This window comes from Muscardinus avellanarius (genome assembly GCF_963383645.1).
Source record: "Muscardinus avellanarius genome assembly, chromosome: 10".
Classification (NCBI taxonomy): Eukaryota; Metazoa; Chordata; class Mammalia; order Rodentia; family Gliridae; genus Muscardinus; species Muscardinus avellanarius.
The window spans coordinates 50061348-50067271 of NC_137796.1; positions in this window are offsets into that span (position 1 = coordinate 50061348).

A 5924-nucleotide genomic window follows, 5' to 3' on the forward strand; every position below is an offset into this window, starting at 1 on the left:
TCCCCTTTTCCCCAATAAACCTCTGTCCATGTCTCTAACTGGCACGTGCTGAAATTCTTTTCCATCACGTTAGCCAAGGACCCTGCAGACCCTGAGTTCCTGAGCTGAGGACTCACCCCAACATCCCCACCTTAAAATAAACTTTAAAAATTCAGTACCCTTAGCTGGGTGTGGTGGATCACGTTTGTAATCCTAGGCTTTCAAGAGGCTAAGGCTGGAGGATCATGGTTCGCGGACAGCCTCAGCTACTTAGTGAGATCCTGTTTCAAAATAAAGAATAAAAAATAGGGCAGGGGGTGTAGCTTGGGGGTCAAATGCCCCTGGGATCCATCCCCAGACCCACACACACACAAAAAAATCAGTACCCTTTGCTAATCCTAGGACTTCATTCATTGAGACCTACTAGACAAGAACCATATAAGAGGACGCCTCATTTCAATTTTGGTACATTGTCTGTGAAACCACAGAACAGTAAATAGAAAAAAAAAAAAGAAACCTCCAGGGCTCTGCCACGTGTTCTTACACAGCTCAAATCAGGCAGTCTAATCCCACGTGGTTTACAATTAGACTTAATCTGTGCTGTGCCTCTTAAAATAAAAGCAAGCAAGGCCCAGCGCCTGGGAAAGAAAAGTAAATAAACAGGAAAAAACCCAAAGGTAGGGCTGTGCTGAGCTGCAGCCACTGGGCACAGATGCTGCTTGGTGCACAGACACCATGACACAGGCTCCACCATTCAGGCAGGCCACCGCCCTAGTCAGGCAGAAGCCCTCATCCCTGTGGCGACCCCAAGGTCCCGCCCCGCCAGCCCACCACGCTGAGCGCATGGGCCAAGCCAAGCCCAAAAACCTCCCTCCGGTTAATTCCTTTTAAGATGCTCTGAAGTTAAACCTGTTGTTCTTGAAGTTTTACAGGTCCAAGACCATCAGACTTCTACCAAAAAGTGGAAATTCCTATTCCTTCCAACGAAGCCTCATATGAACCTCCAGACCCCAGTCTACCATGGCCACCTAGATCGCCCACCTCCGATGGGTCCTACGGGCTGAGGTCTGACTACATCCCTCAAAGAACGGTCATCGCCCTGTGTCCCTAACAGCAGTTAGGGTCACCTAATCACAGAAGGGATTAGAAAAGTAAGCAGATAGGGCCAGAGGGCCACAGTAAAAGGACTTATTTCCTGAGAAAAAGCAGATACTGATGAGATAGAAGAAATAAAATTTTAGATAGTAAGGAGAGGCATTGGGAAGAAAAGGAAAAATATGGTTTTATTATTGTGTGTGTATGTGTGTGTGTGTGTGTGTGTGTGTGTGTGTGTGGTACTGGGAATGGAACCCAGAGGCATTCTACCCGTGAGTTATGCTCCCAGCCCTATTTTTTCATTATTTTGAAACAGGGTCTCACTAAGTTGCTGAGGTTGGCCGCAAACCTGCATCATCCTGTCACAGCCTCCCAAGTATTGGGATTACAAGTGTCTTCATTTAACAGAGACCTGGTTATTCTTTTTTTTTTTTTTCTTTTTTTTTTCTGTACTGGGGATGAAACCCAGGGGAATTCTACTTCCAAATGACACCCTCAGCCCTACTTTTTATTCTTTATTTTGAAACAGGGTCTCACTGAATTGCAAAGAGCCTCACTAAACTGACGTTGTCCACGAACCCAGTTCTCCTGTTTCAGCCTCCCAAATGCTGGGATTACAAACTTGCGCCACCAGGACTGGCTCCTGAGTTATTCTTAAAAAGCCAGGCCCATACTTTTATATCGTAATGACCTGGCTCCAGAAATACCTGAGGTGATTAAACCTGAGCTTCTGTCAAAGTTCCCTCCCTCCAAGGTATCCTCAAAGGGCCACAGCTTTTGTTAAAAGAGCCCACAAAACAAGCTTGCTGTCTCCTCTCCCAAGGAGTCCAGTCCCAAAAGGAATTCCTACCTTTTGTGAACCAGAAAGCTTCAAAGAAAAGAGGCTGCCATCTCTTGTGCCCCTAGCCATCTCCTCTCTAGAGGGCTCTTATATGATAAGAATTATAGCTCTGAAGAGCTCGTTGTTATCTTAGCACCATTTCGGCCATTTTGTGGCCACTCGTGGGCACTCTGGGCGGCATTTTGCAGCTCTGAGCCATTTTGAGCCATTTTGGGGGCCATTTGAGGGCAACTCTGGGGCAGCTTTTTCAGCTCTTGGTCTCTCTCCCTGGGCCTCTTTCATACTTTTGAGATGGCCACCATTTCCCTGGAACGTGTATCTTTACTTTACTTGAATTAAAACCTCTGTCTGAATTAAAATCTCTGACTGGCACATGTTGAAGTTCATTTTGCTGTAGAAGTTAAGAACCCACAGAAGTACCGTGTTGCCCGTGACAATACCAACTTCCAAAACCCCTAAAAAAACCCAGACCAGACCTCCCAAATGTCAAATGATAATGAGATACATTTTCTTCCTCATCTTACTCTTTGGGCCATGCATAATCAACCTGATTGTGTCACAAATTCAAAAAAATCACTAACCGCTCTGTTAACCAGGTTTTTCTCTTGCAGACCAAAGGCAAATACATCCTCCTCCCAAAAGCACAGAACCTCTAAGACCCTCACAGTGCCTGCAACACAGCTCCTAGCCTTCGGTCTACCTTCATACCACTGCCATGCAGGAAGTAGCCAGGAAGAATCTGACTACCCATTTCTCAATATAAATATTTTAAAACCTCTGGAAGCCGGGTGTGGTGGCACATGCTTGTAATCCCAGAATATGAGAGGCTGAGACAGGAGGATTGCACAAGCTCAAAGCCAGCCTCAGCTACTTAGTGAGGCCCTTTACACCTCAGTGAGACCCTGTTTCGAAATAAAGAATAAAAAATAGGGCTGAGGGTGTCTCTCGGAGGTTGAATGCCCCTTCGTTCTATTCCCAGTAACGCAAAAAAAAAAAAGGAAAGAAAAGAAAAAAGCACAGAATGTGGGCACTGTGAGGTCAGACTGTGAAGCCTGGCCAGAGGATAAAAGACTTCTGTAAAGGTTGGAAAAAGAGCCTCTAATCATCCCCTGCCCACAGCCCCATAAATTTACCTGTCTTAGTCTGCTGTTAAAGCACCAGTTGGAGAAATACATGACTCTCTCCCTTCTAATCCCCATAAAAAAAGCCCCTGTTCTGTAAGGAAGGGGGCTCCTGACTCTCATGGGCTCTCTCTCCTAGTCAGTCCCCCTCCCAGGCTTCACTCCAATTAAAGAGCCTATTCTGGTCTATAGAGCTGTGCTTTTCCTTTATCCCTACATTTCTTAACACCACCAGCTCAGCAGATGTCATTTAACTGTTTCTATAGGTTGTGGCCAGGCCAGACTGTGAGACTGAACGCAGACCGAATGCAGAATAAACCAGGCGTGGTGGCACGTGTAACCTTGAAATTGAGTTGGTGGTCGCAAAGGAAGCAAACACCAGCCAAGTTATCAAAGGCCTCTTTAATTAAACCAGCACCTTCGAGCGAGATCTGCCGACCGTGGGGGAAGTGACCAGCAACCGAGCAGCAGAATCATGCAGTCAACAGAGTCGGTCAGCAAGCAGAGTCACAGGCAGTCAGCAGAGTCATGCGGCAGAGAGGAAGCGAGGGTATTTATATGGCCGGGGTCTCCTCTCATGATATCTGGAGTCTGCCCTGCGATGACTGGAGTCTCGCAACATCTCTGCTTCTGGCTTCTGGGGTTCCGCCTTTTGTCCCTGCTATGGGGTCTCCGGGGGAAGGGAGGGACCCGACCTATCAGCACAAACCTGGAAGGCCAAGACAGGAGGATTGATTGCAGATTTGAGGGCAGCCTCAGTAACTTAGTGAGATCCTGTTTCCAAATAAATACTAAAAAGGAGGATCGCAGGTTTGCAGCCAGCCTTGGCTACTTAATGAGGCCCTCTGCAACTTAGTGAGATCCTCTTTCAAAATAAAGAATAAAAATATGGCTGAGAGTGTAGGTTGGTGGTAGAATGCTCCTAGGTTCAACCCTTAGTAATGCAAAAAGAAAGAAAGAAAGAAAGAAATTAATTTCCAATTCATACATTCTTTGACATCACTGTGTGGTATGTGTGTGTGTGTGCGTGCGCGCGCATGTGTGTGTTTTACTGGGGATTGAACCCAGGGACATTCTACCTCCAGCCCTGTTTTATTTATTTTTTAAATTTCTTTTTTTCTTTTTTTTTTTTTTTTTTTGCACTTGGTGTTAAACCTTCTACCTCCAAGCTACACTCTCGGCTCTATTTTTTATTCTTTCTTTCTTTCTTTCTTTCTTTCTTTCTTTCTTTCTTTCTTTCTTTCTTTCTTTCTTTCTTTGTTTTTTGTTTTTTTGGTGGTACTGGAGGTGGAACTCAGAGGCTTTCTACCTCTGGGCTATACTCCCAGACCTATTTTATATTTTATTTGGAAACAGGGTCTCACTAAGTTGCTGAGAGCCTCACTAAGTAGCTGAGGCTGGCTTTGAACCTGTGCAATCCTCCTGTCTCAGCCTCCCAAGCACAGGGATTACAATCATGTGCCACCACGCCTGGCTATATTCTTTATTTTGAAACAGGGCTTTAGTGAACCATGAACCTCTTGTCTCAGCCTTCCAAGTGCTAAGATTACAAGTGTATGTCACCATGTGTGGCTCTAGTCCTGTTTTATTCTTTTATTTTGAAACAGAGTCTCACTAAGTTGCAGGTGGCCTCATTAAGTTGCTGAGGCTGGCTGTGAACTTGCGATCCTCCCGTCTCAGCCTCCCAAGTCCTAGGATCTTAAGCCTGTGCCACCACGCCTGGCTTTGACATCACTTTGGATAGATGAGAGAGAAACCACAAGTAAACCAAAAGAGTGGCAGATCTGCAGATACTGAGATGAAATGATCTCAAGATATTAAAAGGCACTGAAGAACACAGGCAGTGTGTGCGGGTGTGAAACACACGATTGTGTGCTGCTGCTGCTGCTGCTGCTGCTGCTGCTGCTGCTGCTGCTGCTGCTGCTGCTGCTGAGTAAAACAGGAGCGTGCTCTGAGAAACGCGCTGTGTGATTTCATCCTCTGTGATCACAGAGTGCACTTGTACAGGTAGGACAGCGCTCATGTTACGAGGCAATAAAATCTTTTAATTAATTAACTAATTAAATATTCTTTGGTGCTGGGGATCGAACCCAGTGGCATTCTACCCTCAAGCTACCCGCCCCCAGCCTTTTTATTTTTTATTTTGAAACAGGGTCTCTCACTACGTTGATAAGGCTGGCCTCAAACCTGTGACTCCCCTGTCTCAGCTTTCCAAGAACTGGGCTTCCAGATGTGTGCCACCTTGCCAGGCTCTCTTTCTCTTTCTTTCTTGGTCTTGCTATGTTACAAAATAAAACATAAGAAATTGCTGGGCATGGTGATGCATACGTGAATCCCAGCATTCGGAAGGCAGAGACTGGAGATCGCAGTTCGTGGACAGCTTCAGCTATTTAGCGAGGTCCTTTGCAACTCAGTGAGACCCTATTTCAAAAATAAAAAAGCCGGGCGTGGTGGCGCACACTTGTAATCCCTGTGCTTGGGAGGTGGAGACAGGAGGATCGCGCAGGTTCGAAGCCAGCCGCGCTGGCTTAAGACACCCTGTTTCCAAATAAAAAAGTATAAAAATAGGTCTGGGAGTGTAGCCCGGAGGTAGAAGGGTTTCCAGGAACCCCACTACCACCAAAAATAAAAATAAAAATAAATAAAAATAAAAAAGACTAAAAAATAGGGCTGGGGGTGTGGCTTGGAGGTACAATGCCCTTGGGTTCCATCCCCAGTTCTGCAAAAAAAAAAAAGAAAGAAAGAAAGAAAAATTTAAAAAATTAAAAACAGAGCTTGGAATGTACCTCAAAGGTAAAAGACCCTTGAGTTCAACCGGCAGCATCACACACACAAAAAGAATTATCTGGAATAGTTGGTATTTAAAGTATGTGTAAACTAGGCCCAGT